The sequence below is a fragment of the Hibiscus syriacus genome, unplaced genomic scaffold (genome assembly GCF_006381635.1).
Source record: "Hibiscus syriacus cultivar Baekdansim isolate YM2019G1 unplaced genomic scaffold, ASM638163v2 tig00002880_pilon, whole genome shotgun sequence".
Taxonomy (NCBI): Eukaryota; Viridiplantae; Streptophyta; class Magnoliopsida; order Malvales; family Malvaceae; genus Hibiscus; species Hibiscus syriacus.
The window spans coordinates 590,352-613,718 of record NW_024061952.1 but is presented as its reverse complement, the minus strand read 5'-3'; positions in this window follow the sequence as shown (position 1 = coordinate 613,718).

Below are 23,367 nucleotides of genomic sequence, written 5' to 3'. Positions count from 1 at the left end.
TCATGATTGTTACTTGAAGAATTAATTAGTGAAACCTCAACTCATATATATGTCTTGTATATGCCTGGATAACTAAGAAAATTTCATGTTTTACCATATATTTGCTTGATCTTTAACATCATCTGGTAGTTCTGTATTACTGAGCTTCCCAAAGCTCACTCCGTTACTCACAATTTCAGGTTAAAGGAATGTATCTTGTGCAGTATCGACATTAGTATGTGAGTTTCTTTGACATTTTTTGTAGAGTATGGTAACAATATAATTAGAGGGCATGTAGGTCACATTTGTTTTTATGTTGAGGCTGTAACTTGTATTTATATTCGATATTAATGAATTATGTTTAATATATAAATGTTTTTTTTGAAATTGTTGAAAACATTTTGATATTTCGATATAACAAATTAAGTTAAATGAATTTTAAGATTTTCCAAAATGATTTTCTAAAGTATGTTCGATAAATTTATTCGAATATAAAAACATTACTCCAAATATTTCAAAAATCATTTTTAATCCTTACTTAAGTGTAAAATTAAGTTTTAATCTTAAAACAATTTCAAAATAATCTTTCATAGTATTTCGAACCATTTCAAACCCAAAATTTCCAGATTGCTCATAGGGAACCGATTCCCTCCCATAGGGGGTACCGATTCCCCCCTGAATGGTTTGACTCCGAGATTTCCAGAATGCTCGGAGGGAACCGATTCCCCCCTGTTCAACGGTCGAAATATTTGAATTTTACACTTAGGGAACCGATTCCCTATAAGGAGGAACCGATTCCCCCACGCTCCAAGCTGTTTTATTAATTGTTTTCACACTAAAACGGCTATATTATCTTCATTAATTATCCCCAACGTTCAGAAGTGATTCAATGTGTATTTAAACAAGTTCTGAAGCCCTTGATCAGCAAGAAATTATAGAGAAACAAGAGAGAAAGCATCAAACACAAAGTTTGTGCAATTCAAGCCAATTTTCATTCAATATTCATTTTGCTTTCAAAGAACACTTATTGTGCTCATTTGTAATTTTCTTTGAGTGTTCTTTTCTTGTTCTAGAATTATGCAAACATCTTACCTTGTGAGGTTTTCTTGTAAGTTTGCAAATTTGTAATCTTCTCTTTGGGAAAAAGAGTGTTCTCAAGAGTTGGGGTATACTCTTGAGGGAATTGTAAGGTTATCTCTTTGGCCTCAAAAGAAAGAACAAATTAGTGAATTTGTTGGAAAATCCTTAGTGTGGATAGCTAAGGTAGTGGACGTAGACTTTGTTTGAGAAAGTCGAACCACTGTAAATCGCTGTGCAATTACTTTCAATTTTCTGCAAAAGCTTCCACAAAAATTTTAATTGCCAATTCACCCCCCTCTTGGCCAATTCCGTCAATCGATTAACTCAACAATTGGTATCAGAGCCTAACTCATTTGAAGGTTTAATCGCCTCTTGAGTCGATTCAGGAAGAGTTATATCGATTATTAAAGTCATCAATGGCCTCCGCTTCAAACTTCGACTCTGGTCTCGATTCGATACCCGCCAACAAGCCTCCTTTCTTCAATGGAGCTAACTATGCCTATTGGAAGAATAGAATGATGTACTTCATTCAAGCAAGTGACATGGGAGCATGGAATGCTGTAGAAGAAGGATACATCAAACCTCTCACTCATCCAAGGTTGTGGAGTGAAGGAGAGACAAGAATGTTCCAGCTCAACTCCAAAGCCATCCATATTATTTTTTGTGCTCTTGGACCAGATGAATACGGAAGAGTTTCATCGTGTACAACCGCCAAAGAAATATGGGACAAACTTCAAGTCACACATGAAGGTACAGATGAGGTAAAGAAATCAAAAATTAGTATTCTAACGCATAACTATGAAAATTTCAGGATGAAACCAAATGAAGACATCAAAGCTATGACGGATAGATTTTCAACGATTGTCAATGGTCTCAAATCATATGGAGAGATCATCTCAAATGAAAAGCTTGTGAGGAAGTTAGTCTACTCCCTCCCAAAATCATGGCAATCAAAGAAGACGGCAATCATCGAGTCTAAGGACCTATCGTCCTTAACTCTTGAAGAACTTATCGGTTCACTCCTCACTCATGAGATGATGCTTGAAGATGAGGTGGACCTTGATAAAGTTAAAGAGACACCAAAGGAAAAGGAGAAGAAGAAAAATATTGGAGTTGCTCTCAAATCCATAAAAGATGAGAGTGATTCTAATAATGATGATGATGATGAGGAAATGGCATTGTTTGCCAAACGGTTCAGAAAAATGATGAGACCTTACCAAGGAAGAAAATTCAAATGAAACGAAGGCCTCAAAAATGAACCAAAAGAGAAGGACCCAATCATTTGCTATGAATGCAAAAAGCCGGGGCATGTCAAATATGATTGTCCACAATTGAAGAAAAAGGGTCAATCAAAGAATAAGCACAAGGCTCATGTGGCTACATGGAGCGATGAAGAAAGTTCCGATGAAGAGGAACAAGAAGTAGCAAACTTGTGCTTGATGGCATTCGGGGAAGATTCTAAGGTAACCTCTAACTCATCCGATTTTGATGATTTATCTTATGATGAGTTATTTGAGGAGTACAATGGGTTGGCTTCGGATTATGAGAAATTGTTTTTAAAATATAAAAATGATGTTTCAAAATTGAAAAATGAAAACAAACTCATATCCAAAACCAACAACGATCTTGAAAGTAAAATCAAAGATTTGCAAATCAAACTAGAAGAGTTTGAAAAGAAAAATTTAGATTTGCAAAATGTACTTTCAAAGATCAATGATGATCATCAAAAGAAAATTGATGATCTTAAAACTTCTTTTTGATAAAGTTAGAACAAAACATTTTGAAAGAAGTGGAAATTCAAAATCCAACTTTGTTAGAAAAAGTTTTAGAAACTACAATCATAGAGGTCCCCAAAGAACCTCTAATGGAAAAATCATTAGAAGTATGTGGGTTCCTAAAGAACTCATTACTACTAAAGATAAAAATATCCTACACAAATGGATACCTAAGGGGACTAGGATTTTGGAAACTAATGAATATGGACCCAAAAGAATTTGGGTACCAAAAAATCAAAAATTAATCTATGTTTGTAGGGAAAGGAGCATTGCTACAAAGCACGGGAAACAAATTCAAATTCATGGTACCTTGATAGTGGATGCTCAAGACATATGACCGGAGACAAAAGCTGGTTCATTGAGCTTAACGCCAAAAATGGAGGAGAAGTGACTTTTGGAGACAATTCAAAAGGTCACATTGAAGGTATTGGTACAATAGGTAATACCTATTCCATACAAATTAAGAATGTTTTATATGTGAATGGATTAAAGCATAATCTATTGAGTATTAGTCAATTATGCGATAAAGGATTTAATGTCTTATTTGAAATTAATGGTTGTAAAGTCATTGACATTGCATCTAATCGGATTATGCTTGTTGGTCATAGAATAGGAAACATTTACATGGAGCATTTAGATTCTATTGATATGACTAATTTATGCCTAGTTGCTAAGGATAAGCATGATAGTTGGTTATGGCATAGGAGACTAGGTCATGCTAGTATGAGTGTTTTGCAACGGTTAATTCAAGGAGACTTAGTAAGAGGGTTGCCTAAGCTTAAATTTGATAATGATAAAATCTGTGATGCTTGTGCTAAAGGAAAACAAAAACGAGTTTCTTTTAAATCTATTAATGATGTATCAACTAGTAGAGTATTACAATTGATCCATTTAGATCTTTTTGGGCCAACTAGAACTACTAGCTTGGGAGGAAAACAATATGCATTTGTCTTGGTAGATGACTATTCTAGATACACTTGGGTTCTATTCTTAAGTACTAAAGATGAAGCATTAGAAAATTTCATCACATTTTCAAAAATAATCCAAAATGAAAAAGGTTACTCTATCACTAGTGTTAGAAGTGATCATGGAACTGAATTTGAAAATCTTGGATTTATTGAGTTTTGTAATTCTAATGGTATTAGCCACAATTTTTCAGCGCCTAGAACCCCTCAACAAAATGGAGTTGTTGAGAGGAAAAATCGAACTTTAGAAGAAATGGCTAGAACCATGCTTTGTGAAAATAATTTGCCAAAATATTTTTGGGCGGAAACCACAAATACCGCTTGTTATGTTGTAAATCGAGTAATGATTAGGCCAATTCTAAAGAAAACTCCATATGAAATTCTCAAAAATAAAAAGCCTAACATTAGCTATTTTCATCCTTTTGGATGTAAATGTTTTGTTTTAAACAACGGTAAAGAAAATCTTGGTAAATTTGATGCTAAAAGTGATGAAGGAATTTTTCTGAGTTATTCCTTAAATTCTAAAGCTTATCGTGTATTTAATAAAAGAATTTTAGTTGTAGAAGAGTCTATACATGTTGTTTTCGATGATAATCCCCTTCCGATGAAGGATTCTTCTGTTAATGATGATGTAGGTATTGTACAAGCAAATGACGTTAGACATGACGTTGGAGAATCATCATCAAAGGAAGAAACAAAAGATGAGGAAACTCATGATCCCCTCGAGAATCCAACCATTGAAGAAAGGGAAGTATCTTTTCCAAGAGAGTACAACTATGTCAATGATGGTGAAATTATAGGTGATCCATCAAAAGGGGTAACTACTCGATCTTCTCTTAGAAATATCTGTAATTATGTTGCATTTATTTCATGCATAGAGCCTAAGAACATCAAAGAAGCATTAAAAGATGAACATTGGATTATGGCTATGCAAGAAGAATTAAATCAATTTGAGAGAAGTAAAGTATGGACATTAGTTGAAAGGCCTAGTAATAAATCTACTGTAGGTACTAGATGGGTTTTTAGAAATAAACTTGATGAAAGTGGTAATATAGTGAGAAACAAGGCTAAACTTGTTGCTCAAGGCTATACTCAAGAAGAAGGCATAGACTATGATGAAACATACGCTCCCGTAGCTAGGATGGAAGCAATTAGAATGTTATTAGCATTTGCATGTTTCAATGAATTTAAATTATATCAAATGGATGTTAAAAGTGCATTTTTAAATGGTTTTATAAAAGAAGAAGTGTACGTGGAACAACCTCCAGGTTTTGAAGATTCAAATTTTCCGGATCATGTTTTAAAATTGACAAAAGCTCTTTATGGTTTAAAACAAGCTCCTAGAGCTTGATATGAAAGATTGTCAAATTTTTTAATTGAAAAAGGTTTTTTAAAAGGAAAGGTTGACACTACATTGTTTTTAAAGAGAAAAGGTAAAGATTTATTAGTAGTTCAAATTTATGTTGATGATATAATATTTGGTTCTACTAATGATGTTCTTTGCCAAGAATTTTCTAAGCTAATGCAAAGTGAGTTTGAGATGAGCATGATGGGGGAGCTCTCATTTTTCTTGGGACTCCAAATCAAGCAAAGAAAAGATGGCATCTTCATTAATCAAGCTAAGTATGTCAAAGATATGCTCAAGAAGTTTGGACTGGAAAATGGGAAACCTCATAACACTCCAATGAGCTCTTCAACAAAGCTTGACTTAGATGAAGGAGGTAAATGTGTGGATGTTAAATTATATAGATCCATGATTGGCTCATTGCTTTATCTAACCGCAAGTAGACCGGATATTACGTTTAGTGTTTGCTTGTGTGCTAGGTTTCAATCATGTCCTAAAGAATCACATTTACTAGCTGTTAAGAGAATCTTTAGATACCTTAAGGACACTCCTAGTTTAGGACTTTGGTATCCTAGAGACTCTAGCTATAGCTTGCATGCCTTTTCTGATGCGGATTATAGAGGATGCAAATTAGATAGGAAAAGCACCTCCGGTACTTGCCAATTCCTTGGAAATATGCTAATTTCTTGGTTTTCAAAGAAACAAAATTGTGTTGCATTATCTACCACTGAAGTAGAATACATTTCAGCCGGTAGTTGTTGTGCACAAGTTTTATGGATGAAACAACAACTTTTTGATTATGGAATTGAAGTAGGTACAATTCCTATCAAGTGTGACAATACTAGTGCTATTTGTCTCACTAAAAATCCCATCCAACACTTTAGAACTAAGCACATTGAAATAAGACATCACTTCATTAGAGACCATGTCACTAAGGAAGATATAGTTTTAGAATATGTTGATACTTTGCATCAATTAGCGGATATCTTTACAAAACCCTTAGACAAGGAAAGGTTTTGGACACTTAGAAGAGAATTAGGTTTAACTAACCTATCTTTACTTAGTGTTTAAAATAATTTAGCACTTTTAATAAATACTGAAAAATGCTTATAATAATTTTTGATTGCATTCTTGCTATTAGTTAGGGGAGTTTATGATTCTTAATGAAAATTAATTTTATGTTCAAATAATGTTTAAAGATTAATTTAATTGTTTGAACATAATTATTTTTCAATATATGAGTTGCCTATACCACTAGAGAAGATTAATTTAGCATTTTATGTGCTTAAAAGTTAGATTTTAGCATTTTTGTGCAGAGGGAATCGATCCCCCCATGAGGGAACCGATTCCCCCTTTGAAGGGGAACCGATTCCCCCCACAGGGGAATCGATACCCCCCTGGGGTTCTGTTAAAATCGGGCAGAACACCCCAAAATTCCCAAAACCCTTATATTTTCTTCAAACCGTTTCTCACCCTCCTCAAACACTCAAATCTCCTTTCTTGCCTCAAATCATCGATATTAATCGGAATTCGCTTCAAATATCATCTTCTAAACCTGTTGGAATCATTAAAATCGTGCAAACAACATCTAAATCCCCTCAATCTTCATCTTTCAAGGTAAATTTTTCTAAACTCTCTATTTCATTGTTTTTGAACATAGGATTAGTTTCAATTAGTTCTAGGTTAAAATAGTGATCGGGCATTGATTATTTAGTGATTAGAAACTAGATGTTACAACTAATTTCATCAAAAACACAAGAATTTTTCAAAATTTTTTAAATTTTCGAAATAAAAAAAATGTTATTTTTCAAATTATTGTGTTTTGATTAAATTATGTTGTTGTTATGAAAAACTATACATATATTGTTTCTCAAAACCATATTTTTCAAAAGTTTTTCAAAAACTTTTCCCATTAGGATTGATTTAGAGAATCTTAAAATATTGAGGACTCATTTGAGTTTTGGGATTAATTGAATTGCATACATTTGTTTTTAAAATTGCAGGTTATCAATTCTATTCTGATTTCCTAAACCATGTCCACTCCTAAACGTGCTAGGTCTTCATCTAGTCGTTCTAGTCGTCAACCAAATCCTCCTCCTATTCCTCAAAATCCTATTCCAAATCTTGATCCTAACTTGACTATCCAAAATTCTTGTTTCAATCAACCGGGTCCTAAAGATTATCGTTATTGGTTTTACCAATATTTTGACTCGTATAAGATTAGGGAAGAACGTATCCCATCTCTTCAAACTATGGTTGACATTAACTTTAAATATCTCCCTATCTTGCACGAATGGAAATTTGATAAACTTTTCGAACTTGAACCCATTGTCTATCATCAACTTGTTCGTATCTTCTACTGTAATGCCGTTTGTATCAAAAATCGTGACAAAACCAAAACCATAGGAGTGCGTTCCTACCTCCTAGGTCAATATTTCCATCTTGATCCTGATTACATAGCCAATGCCTTAGGCTTGGATAATGAAGGTTTATCAAACGAAAAACAAGTTTTAGGCTCACGATATAAACGGAATGATAGTGCAAGTGTTTTAGATCTCCATGAGCGTTTTCTTCATCTTATGATCACTTGGTGGTTTCGACCATCCGGGGGTCATTATTCTACTCTTAGAGCTTTAGACCTTTGGTGGTTGCATTGTTTTGAAAACAATATAAAAATAAACCTTTCCGAGATTATCTTTGCTGAGATCGTTGAAACCGTTAACTTAGTGCCAAATAAGAAACTCTGTTCTTCACTAGTTTACGGTTGTATCCTTAGTAATCTCTTTTCTAAAGCCGAACTCCGAGTTGGTCTAGATGCCTCATTTCCTCTTAAGAAACAAATCAATCTTCTTTCTTTAACAAGAGCGGGATGGGTCAAAAATAAGGAAACTGGTACATGGGTTCGATCTTCTACTCCGGGAGCTAGTTCTTCACAAGCTCCACCCGAAGCTGACGAAGATCCCGAGTTTGAACAATTAATGAGGGATATCGATGAAGCTGAAGAAGAACCTGAACAACCCGAGGAGCACGCACAACAATCGACTCAAATGCCTCCATATTTTCAATCCTTTATGGAGACATTTGATTTCCGTTATGCGACAATGGATTCGCGTTTTTCCTCTATAGAGTCTCATTTATCCACAATGGGAGCTCAACAATTAGAGATTCTTCAGGAGATGCGTGCAAACAATGAAGCAACCAATGCTCGTATTAATGAACTAACTCATGAAATGGCTGCTATGCGAGCCCGTTTTCCTCCTACCGATCCGGATGCTTGATTTTGTGTTTAGCTTTACAACTTTGAACAAAATGAATATTGTTTCAACATTTTGAATTGTTTGATTTTGTGGATTTTGGATTTATGGATAGTGTGAACTTATATGTTTGGTGTGTTTTATTCGTTATTGCATCATTTACATCATTATTAGCAATATGACCAATTTTGCCATATCACATTATTTATGAATATTGATTACGGAACTAATGGCTAACGTTTCTCTTAATTGTGATCTTAGCAGCTTATGCATACATATACCTAATCAAATGGCTTAATATTTTTCACGTTTATTTGAATCTTTTTGATTTAACAAAAAGGGGGAGAAGAAGTGTGTTTAAGTGTGTGTTTTTAAAATGATAAATGGGAGAAGTGTTAAAGTAAGGGGGAGTAATTTCAAAACTTGATTTCAAAATCTTAAAATTACTAAAATGTTTTGTTATATCAAAAAGGGGGAGATTGTTGAAAACATTTTGATATTTCGATATAACAAATTAAGTTAAATGAATTTTAAGATTTTCCAAAATGATTTTCTAAAGTATGTTCGATAAATTTATTCGAATATAAAAACATTACTCCAAATATTTCAAAAATCATTTTTAATCCTTACTTAAGTGTAAAATTAAGTTTTAATCTTAAAACAATTTCAAAATAATCTTTCAAAGTATTTCGAACCATTTCAAACCCAAAATTTCCAGATTGCTCATAGGGAACCGATTCCCTCCCATAGGGGGTACCGATTCCCCCTGAATGGTTTGACTCCGAGATTTCCAGAATGCTCGGAGGGAACCGATTCCCCCATAGGGGGTACCGATTCCCCCTGTTCAACGGTCGAAATATTTGAATTTTACACTTAGGGAACCGATTCCCTATAAGGAGGAACCGATTCCCCCCACGCTCCAAGCTGTTTTATTAATTGTTTTCACACTAAAACGGCTATATTATCTTCATTAATTATCCCCAACGTTCAGAAGTGATTCAATGTGTATTTAAACAAGTTCTGAAGCCCTTGATCAGCAAGAAATTATAGAGAAACAAGAGAGAAAGCATCAAACACAAAGTTTGTGCAATTCAAGCCAATTTTCATTCAATATTCATTTTGCTTTCAAAGAACACTTATTGTGCTCATTTGTAATTTTCTTTGAGTGTTCTTTTCTTGTTCTAGAATTGTGCAAACATCTTACCTTGTGAGGTTTTCTTGTAAGTTTGCAAATTTGTAATCTTCTCTTTGGGAAAAATAGTGTTCTCAAGAGTTGGGGTATACTCTTGAGGGAATTGTAAGGTTATCTCTTTGGCCTCAAAAGAAAGAACAAATTAGTGAATTTGTTGGAAAATCCTTAGTGTGGATAGCTAAGGTAGTGGGCGTAGACTTTGTTTGAGAAAGTCGAACCACTGTAAATCGCTGTGCAATTACTTTCAATTTTCTGCAAAAGCTTCCACAAAAATTTTAATTGCCAATTCACCCCCCTCTTGGCCAATTCCGTCAATCGATTAACTCAACAGAAATCATATATTTATTTATAAATTGTTTCACGATTTAAAATGGTTTAACAAAATTTTTATTTTTTTTGGATTTTTATTGTGGGTAGCTCCAGTGGCCCTTACCTCGAATCAGATTGGGTTACCCGTATCGGTATGAGGGTATTACATTATTATAATCGATTAATTTATTGATTAAAAAGCGCGGGGAAATTCTTAGCATTTTGAAATGAACCAAATCAGAAATTAAAAAGTGGTCAGGTAGTAATTCTGAAAGAATCGCTGAATCTATTCAATAATTAGAAATGAAAATCCAACTTCTGGAGGTTTCACTTCAATCATGTTTATTATCTGCGAACGTTCTGGACTCTTTGGGGAAGTACAGGAAAGAACTATGGGATTTATACCGTTTAGAAGAAAGCATATGGAATAAGAATTCGAGGATAAAATGGGTGAAGTACGGTGATCATAATTTGAGATGTTTACATATTTGTGCCTCAAATAGGAGAATGATGAATTCTATTAAGGCACTTCGAATGATGGGGAGGACTGTCTCAGATCTAGAGCAGATTAAAAGTTGCATTCATGATTTTTTTCAAAGAGCCTACAATAGTTGTTGGAGAAGATGAATATGAACTTTTAAAGTTATCATATAAACAGACATCCATCATTGACAAACAGTTTTCGGAAGAAGAGATTAGGGAAACAATTGCGTAGTTCGATAGTAACAAAGCCCCTGGACCAGATGGTTTGAATACGGGTTTTTTTAAGAAGTTCTGGTTAGATATTAAAGATCCTATCCTGAAATTTTTCAAAGACTTTTATCTGGGTAAGAGTTTGGAAAATGGGATCAATCATGCTTTTATCACTTTGATCCCGAAAAAATCTTTATCGGAAGGTTTGGAATATTACAGACTAATAAGCCTGGTAGGAGGCGTATATAAGATTCTTTCGAAAGTATTATTAAGAAGATTGAGAACTTGTATCAACTCTATCATAAGCCCTAATCAATTTGCATTTATTTCAGGCAGACAGATCCTAGTTTTTTCATTCATTGCGAATGAAGGGATTGATTATTGGAGAAGAAAATGGTTAAAAGAATTAGTATTGAAAGTGGAATTTAGGAGAGCTAATGACTTCGTTGAATAGCCTATAATAATTCGAATTATGAAAGAAATGGGCTTTGGGGAACATTGGATTTCTTGGATTAATAAGTGTATTTCTACTTCTTCCATCTTTGTTCTAATTAATGGTGCAACTACAGATGAGTTCTCAATAACCAGGGGCCTTCGTCAAGGATGCTCTCTGTCACCTCTGTTATTTATTCTAGTAGGAGAAGTTTTGAATTTGTTACTGACAAAAGCATCAGAGGTTGGACTTTCAAGGGTTTCCTATTGGGCAACTTTGATAATTCCTTCGTTTTATCACATCTTCAATTCACCGATAATCTAATCATCTTTTGTAATGCCTCAAGGGGAGAAATCATTAATGTCATTTGGGTATTGAGAATGTTTGAGATGATGACGAGTTTCTATTTAAACTGTTCTACAAGCAGATTGTTTGGGAACAATTTGGATGAAGTATCCCTTAACGATTGGGCATTGGCAGCTAATGTTTCAGTAGGTCAATTTCCTTCTAAATATTGGTTTGCCCCTTGGTTCTAAACGAAACTATATGGCTCTTTGTGATCTCGTAATTCAAAATTTTTATGATAAGCTAGCGGGGTGAAAAATAACAACGATGCCTTTGGCTGGTATGTTGGTACTCTTAAAGTCATTTATGTCAGCTATGCCAATATATTTTCTTTATATCTTTAAGATGTCGGTCATTGTTTTCAAGAAGTTGAATGCGAACATGGCCAGGTTTATTTAGGGTGAAAAGAGTCGGATTCATTGGGTCAAGTGGTCTATAGTTTGTTTACCTAAAAATTATGGTGGTTTGGGGGTGCCTGATCTAAACATTATAAACCAAGCTTTATTAAGAAAGTGGTCTTGGAAGTTTGGAGTTGATTCAGATTCGCTTTGGAAAAGTTTGATATACAATAGCTACAACGTGGGTCCTCTGTCAATCTTAACAACCTCTATTTCAAGCGTCCACCATGGTTATGGAGATGAATTATCAGGAATTGTATGAACGAGGAAAGGTTCAGAGTGTGTTTTAGAAACCATATCAAAGCGAGGGTATGTGATGGAAATTCACTGAAGTTTTGGCATGATATATGGGTTGGTGATACCCTATTGAAGTCCCAATCCTACGAATTTTTTCTTTATCTTTAAATAAGGGTGGGAAGATTGCTGAATTTAAGAGTTTTGGTCCTCTAGAATGGGTATGGGGCATTCAAGTGAGAAAGAATTTAGATGATTGGGAGATAGATCAATGGTTAATTTTAATGTCTCTTTTATCAAGTATTAACCCTCGATCGGAAGCTAAAGACAGGCTTGTGTGAACCGGGACTGGAGAGGGTCTATACACTATCAAATTGTACAGGGAATAGAGAGAATGTGATACTATAATATGGCCTAATTGTGTTTGGAGAATGTTGAAAACATTTTGATGTTTCGATATAACAAATTAAGTTAAATGAATTTTTAAGATTTTACAAAAGATTTTCTAAGTATATTCGATGTAATTATTCAAAATATTACTCCAAGTCTTTCAAAGTTCATTTTAATCCTTACTAAAGTGTAAAATTGTGTTTTATACTTAAACTATTTTAAAACAATTTTACAAAGTATTTCGAGCCTTAATCGAGCCAAAAATATTTTTCTTTTTAAAGGGTTTCAAGAAAAATCAGATTGTCCAGGGGGTACAGATTCCCCCCCAGGGGGTACCGATTCCCCCTTGTCTAACGGTCAAAAATAGATTGCACTTAGGGAACCGATTCCCCACGAGGGAGTATCGATTCCCCCCACACTCCAAGCTGTTTTATTAATTGTTTCTCATCCCCAAACAACTCCAAAAACATCCCCAACGACTATATACGACTTCAAACACATTCCAAGCTATAAATACAAGCTAAGGACACTTGAAGAAGTAAGAGAACAACTATTAAAGCAATCAAACACAAGAGAAGAGTTTTTCATTCTTATTTCATCTTTCTCTTGTAAATATTTTGTTCTTGTGAGCTTAATTCTTGTAAACACATACCTTAGAGAGGTTTTATTGTTTACATCTTTTATCCTTTTGTAAAGGGGAAAGACTCTAGCTTAGCCCGTGTAAAAGCTAGGGAAATGTTCTAGTTTAGCCAGGAAAAACTAGGGAGTTTGTAAGGTTACTCTTTATCCTAAAAAAAGAACAAATTAGTGAATTTGTTGGAAAATCCTTGGTGATGAGCTAAGGTAGTGGACGTAGACTTTGGTTGAGAAAGTCAAACCACTATAAATCGCTGTGCAATTCTCTATCTTTCAATCTCCTTACTCCCTAAACACAAAACTGTTCCGACCCCTCTTTACAAACCGTTCCGGTTGTCGATTCGAGCTTCCGAAAATCTTAATAATTGGTATCAGATCCTAACTCGTTAAGAAGGTTTAATCACCTTGAGACGATCCTAGAAGAAACTCTACTAATTCCCGACGCAACCGACAAAGAAATGACTTTTTCCTTCGGTGCTTATTATCTTGAAGAATATCCTATTATGGATTCACAACCAGTCAACAAGCCACCCTTCTTCAATGGAGCAAATTATGCACATTGGAAGAATAAGATGATGTACTTCATTCAATCATACAATCTAGGAGCTTGGTACTCAATCATGGACGGGTACTCCTCTCCACCCGGCAAGTACAACGATTGAAGTGAAGAAGAACAGAAAATTTTTTAGCTTAATTCTAAGGCTATACATATTCTATTTTGTGCTTTAAGCCCAAATGAATATGGAAGAATCTCATCTTGTTCCAGTGCCAAAGAGATTTGGGATAAGCTCCAAGTCACTCATGAAGGAACCGACGAAGTGAGGGAATCAAAGAAAAGTCTTCTCAACCATAGCTACGAGAACTTCAAGATGAAACCCGATGAAGACGATGATGAACAAAAAGAAGAGATGGTCAAGCTCTTTAAGGAACTCAAGAGATTCATGATTTCCAAGGAAGTGAAACATGAATCAACCAAGAAGAAGAGTCCCCCGGTATGTTTCGATTGTCAAAGAAAGGGGCATATCATGTATGAATGTCCTCTTCTAAAGAAAAAGGGGAAGAAGGCATTTGTTACATCTTGGAGTGATGAAGATGATTCCAATGATGAAGATGAAGTAGTCAACCTATGCCTCATGACCACTCAAGAAGAATTCGAGGTATCTTCTAACTCAAATGAATTTAATTCATTTACTTTTGATGAGTTACAAGATGCTTATAATAGGTTGTATTTGGGATTTGAGACCATGAATTCCAAATATACAAAATTAATTTCAAAACTCAAAAATAAAGATAATTTGATTTTGAAAGCAAAAGTTGATTTTGAAAATCAAAATGAGATTTTGAAAATCAAAATGAAATTTTGAAAAATAATGTAGAGCTTTCAAAAATCAAAATAAATGATTTAGAAAAAGAAAATTTTGAGTTAGGTGTTAAGTTTGAAAGCTTAATAAAAGAAAAAGAATTAATTTCTAAAAACAACCTATTATGTTTAAATATGGCAAAATGTTCACATTGTCATTATCATGGTCATATGGAACATACTTGTCCTTTGAAGAAAGGAAAACATTTTAAAATTAGGCAAGTATGGGTTCCAAAAGGAACAAGGGGCATTGTAAGTAACGTTCAAGGATCCAAAGCAATTTGGATACCAAAATCTACTTAAATGCCTCTTGTAGGTGTGTGGAAGCAATTGTGATGAAAATGATGATATTCAAGATGCTCTAGACACACATGAAAAAGGAATGGGTAACCTCTAAACTTAATAATTTTAATTTTGGATTATTTGGTTGCTCATTTGATTTTAAGCATGCATGAGTTTTGGTTTTAAATGATTATGCATCATTTTTTTAATCTCATGTATGTTGAAAAGATGATTATGATGAACATTTTAAAATTGTAATGATTTTTCAGAATTTTTAGTTCATCATAATAAAATTTTGGTCAAATTTGTTTTAATGCAAATGATTTCTCTCTAACAATTGATATCAACTTTTCAAATACTTTGATTTTATAAATATTTAAAAAAATTGACCTAAATTTGAATGTTTATGCATGTGGTTTAAATAAAAATGATATCTCTCTAATAATTGATATCAAAATTTTTCAAATGCATAACATTTTTAGAAAACTTTATGCATATGATCTTAAATTCAACAATTGGTATTGCATAAAGTATTTTAGTCTTGGATATATTGAATTTCATATGCTACTAACATGTTTGTTATTCTTTATTGAAATTCAATTTTGTTTAAGTGTCAAGATCCTAAAAACAAAATTTTATTTGGAATGCATTTATTGAGGGGGAGCTTTGATTTTTTCAAATGATTTTTAAAATGTCAAATTTACTACTTACTCTCCAAAGTTATTTTGAACTTCAAAGATTAGAGTCTTTTTGATTTAACAAAAAGAGGGAGAAGTGTTAAGGTGTTAAAGGGGAGAAGTGTTAAAGTAAGGGGGAGTAATTTCAAACTTTATTTCAAAATCTTAAAATTACTCAAATGTTTTGTTATATCAAAAAAGGGGAGATTATTGAAAACATTTTGATGTTTCGATATAACAAATTAAGTTAAATGAATTTTAATATTTTACAAAAGATTTTCTAAGTATATTCGATGTAATTATTCAAAATATTACTCCAAGTCTTTCAAAGTTCATTTTAATCCTTACTAAAGTGTAAAATTGTGTTTTATATTTAAACTATTTTAAAACAATTTTACAAAGTATTTTGAGCCTTAATCGAGCCAAAAATATTTTCTTTTTAAAGGGTTTCAAGAAAAATCAGATTGTCCAGGGGGTATAGATTCCCCCCCAGGGGGAACAGATTCCCCCCTGTCTAACGGTCAAAAACAGATTGCACTTAGGGAACCGATTCCCCATGAGGGGGTACCGATTCCCCCCACGCTCCAAGTTGTTTTATTAATTGTTTCTCATCCCCAAACGGCTCCAAAATATCCCCAACGACTATATACGACTTCAAACACATTCCAAGCTATAAATACAAGCTAATGACACTTGAAGAAGTAAGAGAACAACTATCCAAGCAATTAAACACAAGAGAAGAGTTTTTCATTCTTATTTCATCTTTCTCTTGTAAATATTTTGTTCTTGTGAGCTTAATTCTTGTAAACACCTACCTTAGAGAGGTTTTATTGTTTATATATTTCATCCTTTTGTAAAGGGGAAAGGCTCTAGCTTAGCCCGTGTAAAAGCTAGGGAAAGGTTCTAGTTTAGCCCGAAAAAACTAGGGAGTTTGTAAGATTACTCTTTATCCTCAAAAGAAAGAACAAATTAGTGAATTTGTTGGAAAATCCTTGGTGATGAGCGAAGGTAGTGGACGTAGACTTTGGTTGAGAAAGTCGAACCACTATAAATCGCTGTGCAATTCTCTATCTTTCAATCTCCTTACTCCCTAAACACAAAACTATTCCGACCCCTCTTTGGAAATCGTTCTGGTTGTCGATTTGAGCTTTCGAAAATCCTAACAGAGAGGAATATCTCTACCAAGGGCGGAGACATTCATTTGGAAATTTGTTCATAAGAGAGTGGTGGTTAGAGAAGAATTGATTAAAAAAGTGTATAATCAAAAAATTGCTTTGGAAGTTGAAGAAATGGACTTGGTTTTTCCAAAACTCTCGGAGGTTTAACGTTCGATTCTAGAGAAGTCCTTTTTGGAGGAAGAGTTTTGGGATGTAATAACATACTTGGATAGTAACAAAGCCTTAGGACCTGGTAACCTGAATTTGGGGTTCTTTAAAAAAAATTGGTCGAACTTGAAAGAAGAGATTGTAGTTTTCTTCAATGGGTTTTACAATGGGAATGATTGGGAGAAAGGGGTAAATCACTCATTTATCACTCATATTCCAAAGAAGGTCAATCTAGATTGTTTGGAAGATTTATGACCTATTAGCCTTGTAGGAGGGTTATATAAAATTGTTTCAAAGGTATTAGTAAGAAGATTGAGGTTGTGCATTAATGATATATTACAAATGAGGGTATCGAATTTTGGAGGAAAAAAGGGTTGAAGGGGGTTATTTTTAAGGTGGATTTTAAAAGAGTGTACGATTCAATGGATTGGTCAATTTTGTTGAAAATAATGGAGAGTATGGGATTTGGTGAGAAATGATGTTATTAGATTTTCAAATGTGTGTTCACGGCTTCTATATCGGTGCTAGTAAATGGGACACCTACGGAATAATTTCAAGTTACTAAAGGGTTGCGTCATGGCTTTTCATTATCCCTTTTGCTTTTTAATTTGGTTAGCTAGTTGTTAAATCTATTTCTTATTAAAGCAGTGAACATTGGGTTGTTTAGAGGTTTCGAGTTAGGTAATCAAGAACGTTCCTTCTTATTGTCGTATTTGCAATTTGCGGACAATCTCATAATTTTTTGCAACGGCTCTTTACGGGAATTGAAGAATGTAAGAAGGGTGTTATTAATCTTTGAAATGATAGTTGGGTTGTAGTTAAATCTAACAAAGAGCAAAATTTTAGGCATTAACGTTGATTCGGAATTGATAAATGATTGGGCTAAGGCTATTGGTTGTTCGATGGGGTCATTTCCGACAGAGTATCTAGGTTTACCTCTTGGGAATAAGAGGAATTCAGTGGCTATGTGGGAGTCGATTGCTCAAAGATTTCATAAAAAGTTGGTTGGTTGGAAGGCTTCATCTTTATCCTTCACTGGAAGTGTGGTATTGGTGAAATTAGTGTTGTGTGCTCTTTCCATCTATTTCCTTTCTATCTTTCGATTACCAACATGTGTTTCGAAAAAGTTAAACTCCATAATGGCAGCTTTTCTTTGGGGGGATTCGACAGATAAGAGGAATATCCATTAGGGAAATTGAGCTTCGGTATATAGGCCAAAAAATTTGGGGGGTCTGGGTATTTCTAACCTAGACTTACTGAATATGGCTCTTTTAGGGAAATAACTATAGAAGTTTGACTGTGAGAAAGAATCGTGGTGGAAAAAGGTTGTATTTTGTGTCTATAGTCTAGATCCGAATGCAAGCAGGACAGACAACTCAATTTCCGCTAGTGTTTTGTGGATTCAGAAAGGGGTGGTGAAATTGTTTACTCAAGCGATGATTTTGGAGAATGCCTTAGAAATAATATGAGTTTACAAGTCAGCAATGGCAAGTCTGTTGTGTTTTGGCATGTCATTTGGTTGGATTCGATTCCATTAAAATATAGGTTTATGATATTATTGGCTCTCTCGATTAATAAAGATGGAAAAGTTATTGAATTCAGGGTTAATACTTCGATAGGATGGGTGTGGGATTTACAAATGAGAATGAAACTTGCTGATTGGGAGTTAGATCAATTGCTTCTGCTTAATTCTATGTTGAGTAACTCCTTATTGTCAGCTTCGTCGGAAGACTATTGGGTTTGGACAGGGAATGGGGAGGGAAATTTTTTAGCAAAGTTGTGTATTAGGAAATTTTTAGAGATTTCAAGTACTAATGTTATTTGGAACAGACACGTATGGTTAGGGATAGCCTCGCTTTGAGTAGAAACATTCATTTGGTAGGTCGTTCATCAAAGATTGACAGTGAAAGAGGAGTTGCAGAAGCGTGAAGTTACAGGGATCGAGGATACACTTTGTCCGTTGTGTAGAAAGTTCTTGGAGTTTGTTCCTCACTTATTTGTGCATTGTGAGGTGGTTTGGGGCTTATGGTATAGATTCCTACATCTTTGGAACGTTTTCTTTGTTATTCCGAAGAGTCCGACTATTCTGATCTTTGGTTGGGTAAATTTAGTTCTGCGATCCACTATTTATACTTTCATTCCTGGGGCGCTAATCTGGTCGTTTTGGAAGTGTAGGAATGAGATTATTTTTGAAAAAGGCAAGTTATATTTAACATTGTTGTTTTTTCTGGTAAGGTATATGATTGCAACCTGGTTTATAGTTAGATTTTTAGATACGGTTATTCATTTTGATTCTCTTGTGGCGATCCAAAAGTAGCAGATTTTGCCGTAAGTACTAAAAAGGACAATTATTCCTTGGAGCGTTGGGTTCCTCCTCCTTTAGGCTTCTTCAAACTAAATGTGGATGGTGATATGGTAAATGGGTGGTCAAGATGAGGTATTGGTGGCTTGCTAAGGGATAGTGATGGTGTGATGTTTTCATTCTCAGAGAGTGTTGGTTTTGGGCCTCCTATCCTAGCTGAATTATTGTCAATTAAAGGGGTCTGCTATTATTTATGGAATCCAATTGTGATTCAAGAGGGAAGATTGTTCTAGAATCAGATTGTTCTACTGCTTTGGAGTGGATTAGAAATCTTGGTCACTATACTTCGTTGTTCGAGTCATTCGTGAAAGACATTGCTACTTTAGTGGTTGAATAGGAAGTTATAGTTAGGTATATTTTGAGATCCACCAATTGGGAGCTGGATGGGTTGGATAAGGCTAGAATAGGATGATATTGTGTTGTAGGTCAGGGTATTTATGTTTATTTCTAGGTTTTATGGTGGTTGTTGTATTGTGTGTTTTATGTTTTTTGTTAGGTTATGTATTATGGTGGGTATTGTTTGTATTGTATTGGTTTTGTTATAAGTATTTCATTAATAAATTTTTTAGGAACTCTTTTCTTCCTTCCAATGCCCGTCAAGCTATAGATGTAGTTTGAAGGTTATGAAAGGGGTTTTTAATGAGGCCTCCCATATTTTTATAAAAAAAGTGATGCTCGAGGAGATATAATGATTGCACCAGATTGTATCACTGTTAATTCTTCATTTGTTGCTTTTGATTTGTTTATGAAAGTTCAAACTTCATACCAGGAGGAATATTGGCTAAACAGAAAGTTCAGTGAGATTATCACTGTTCCATTTTCCGTTGAAGGAGTTGAGTTGGACTTACGTATGCGTGGTTTTAAGTTTTTCAACCTGGTATCCTCCTATATTTTTTGATTCTCTGAAGCCTACACATTTGAAAGCAACAGGAAAAATAAAATTTCATGGAAAGGTTCTGAAGCCTTCTATTACAAGTGATGAAAATATTGGTTCCAGGACTGAGGGAAATCGAAGAAAATGACGGATAATATAAGTAAAAAGAGTCTTGTTGGTGACTTGTCTGTCTCGAGTCTCAGACTAAATCAGTTAATGTTGGCACCTCAGTTGGGTGGGCAGTTGAGCATCTCTCAAGACTCTATAAAGGTACTGTCTACAAATTGTCCACTAGGCAAGATACCTATTAGAACTTATATTGAGTTTATATTCAGGGCATCTTAGGGCTTACGATGGTAAATGTTCTGGTGTACATTTTGAGAGGGCTACATTATACTGCTAGATGAAACCTTTATCTCATGTTTGTTTACTATATCGAGATCGTTAATGGTTTTGTTCAGTGTATAGTTTTGAATTCAAATTCTAAAAAAAAAAGAATGCATCTCAAAATTTCTACAATCCAATTAGAAATTTATGTATTTATCATCAAGGGCCTTTATTTTAAATCAAGCTTTAGCTCAAATGGTTCACCCACCTCCAAGTAGATTCTTGCAAGCATGGGTTCTAATCCTTAGTTCTTGCAAATTATCCTTTCCCCAATGTCCCACCGGCCTTTGGCCTTTTTTTTATACCCTTCATCCATTCCATGACAAAATAATAATGAAAAGAACCCTTATTTTCCCTGTCAAGTCTGTTACAGTTGGGTTGGGTAAAATAGGAGTGAGCATTTTCTTTCAGAATGTGTAGTATTTCAATATAATAAATCTGGTAAAGGTTGATAGCTTATTCTTTTGTACCAATGTATTGCCATTTTTCCTCACTTATTTACAAAAGAATGTTTGTCTACTCTGGTTGTGTAGTTAGATGCCATAGGAAGGCCAAAAGAATATCTTGCAGTTGAGGTTGTGCGGCCCTTACAACCTGACTATGAGGAAAACTTGTAAAATGGAAAATTATTCTCATTTCCTCTTCAGAATGGGCAACTGAATATCAATGTTTGTTTACGTCTACTGCATTCTGTTACTTTTGAGGTATACTGAGATCTTTCCAATTTAGTTTGTATATGCTAGTCTTCTCAAGGAATAAAGGTCAGATGAACTCCAAAATTTCTTGACATGTGTTTTGTTGTAGATACGCTACTTGCCAGTTGATGAATTGGAGCTTGCTTGACTTCGTAGAACAATACAACATGTAAGGTTTTATGTGGGCTTTCTTGTTAGAAAGCTAATACTATAGATAGCAACTAATTGAGATGATATGGTTTTTCTTTAGGGAGATAGAGCAATAGAATACATTCATATTTTATTAATTTGGCTAGAAAGAATCCAAAAATAAGTCAATTCTATTTGGATGATGGTGGTACGTTTAAGTTTGAAGATAGTGGGAGTATCTTTTTACTCTTTTTTCTGTTCTTTTCTCTCTTTCAATCTTTGGGAATGTATTTCTTTCTTTCTTTTGTGTGTGTGGGGGGAGAGTTTTGCTCATTACACTAAAAATTTTATAGATTCTAAAAAAAGGTTTTATCATCTTATTTGGTTCTTGTATTGATGTTTTAAGTTGTTACTGTTAAAACATTGTGTTCCAAGTGAAGCTAGATTCTTTTCTGTCGATTGTGATTAATCATTTAATAACTCAGTCAGTATGGTGATTTAATCATTTATTTTTCTCTATTTTTAGGCTGAAATCCAGCTTAGTTTCCAGAAAAGAAGAGGTCACAATGTTCTATCCAGAAAAGAAGAGGTCACAATGTTTTATCTGTACTTCGGCCTAAATTTAATGGTGTGCTTTGTGAAGCCCTATATGCGACTGCTAGATGGAGTGGTGATGTTATTAGTATTTGAAGCTTTTATTTTATTTATATGTACATTATTTTTTGGTTAATTTGTTGGGTCATCTTCTATGGGAAGGTGGAGAATAAGACTTGAAGTTCCTAGAGATGAAGTTTCTAAGATGCTTCCCCTCGCAAGACTCTTGTCTCGAAGAACACTTTTGAGGCATATTAAGAATAATAATGACATAGCATCTTGGTAGTGTGATATCTTCTATGGGAATGTGGAGAATGAGACTTGAAGTTCCTAAAGCTGAAGTTTCTGAGATGCTTCCCCTTGCAAGACTCAAAAGTGTTATTGGGTTTTCAAATATGTGTCCACATTTCCATATCGGTGCTAGTAAATGGGTCTCCTACGGAAGAATTTCAAATTGCCAAAGGGTTACGTCAAGGTTGTTCATTTTCCCCTTTGTTGTTCAATTTAGTAGGTGAGTTGTTGAATATGTTGCTTAGTAAAGCAGTGAACGTTAGGTTGTTTAGAGGCTTTGAGTTAGGTAATCAAGAACGTTCCTTCATGTTGTCGTATCTGCAATTTACGGACGATCTCATAATTTTTTTCAATGCCTCCTTAAGATAATTGAATAATGCAAGAAGAGTGCTATTAATCTTTGAATTGATGATTGGGTTGCAGTTAAATCTAAATAAGAGCATAATTTTAGACATTAATGTTGATCTAGATTTGATAAAATGATTAGGCTACATCTATTGGGTGTTCAATAGGGCCATTTTCTACAGAGTATCTAGGTTTACCTTTTGGGACTAAGAGGAATTCGGTGGCTATGTGGGAGCCGATTGTTCAAAGATTTCAAAAAAAGTTGGCTGGTTGGAAGGATTCGTCGTTATCCTTAGCAGAAAGGGTGATATTGGTGAAATCAGTGTTGTGTGCTCTTCCCATCTACTTCTTCTCTATCATTCGATTACCAGCATGTGTGTTGAGAAAGTTAAACTCCATAATGATAGCTTTTTTTTGGGGACTTCGACAAATAATAGGAATATCCATTGGATAAATTGAGATTCGGCATGTAAGACAAAGAATTTGGGGGGTTTGGGTATTCCTAACCTAGACTTACTGAATATGGCTCTTTTGGGGAAATTGATATGAAAATTTGCTAGTGAGAATGAATTGTGGTGGAAAAGAGTATTTTATTGTGTCTATAGTATGGATTCAAAAGCAAGCTGGGCAGACAGCTCGATTTCCGCTCGTGCTCTGTGAATTTGGAAAGAAGTGGTGAAATTTTTTTACTCAAGCAATAATTTTGGAGAATGCCTTAGAAAGAATATGAGTCGGTAATGGCGAGTCTGTGGTGCTTTGGCATGGCGTATGATTGGATTATATTCCATTAAAAGATAGGTTTCCGAGATTATTTGGTCTCTCGATTAATAAATGGGGTAAAGTTATAGAATTTAGGGTTAATACTTTGACAGGATGGGTGTGGGATTTACAAATGAGAAGGAACCTTGCTAATTGGGAGTTAAATCAATGGCTTATGATTAATTCTATGTTGAATAACTTCATATTAACTGCTTCATCGGAAGACTGTTGGGTTTGGTTAGGGAATGGGGAGGGATGT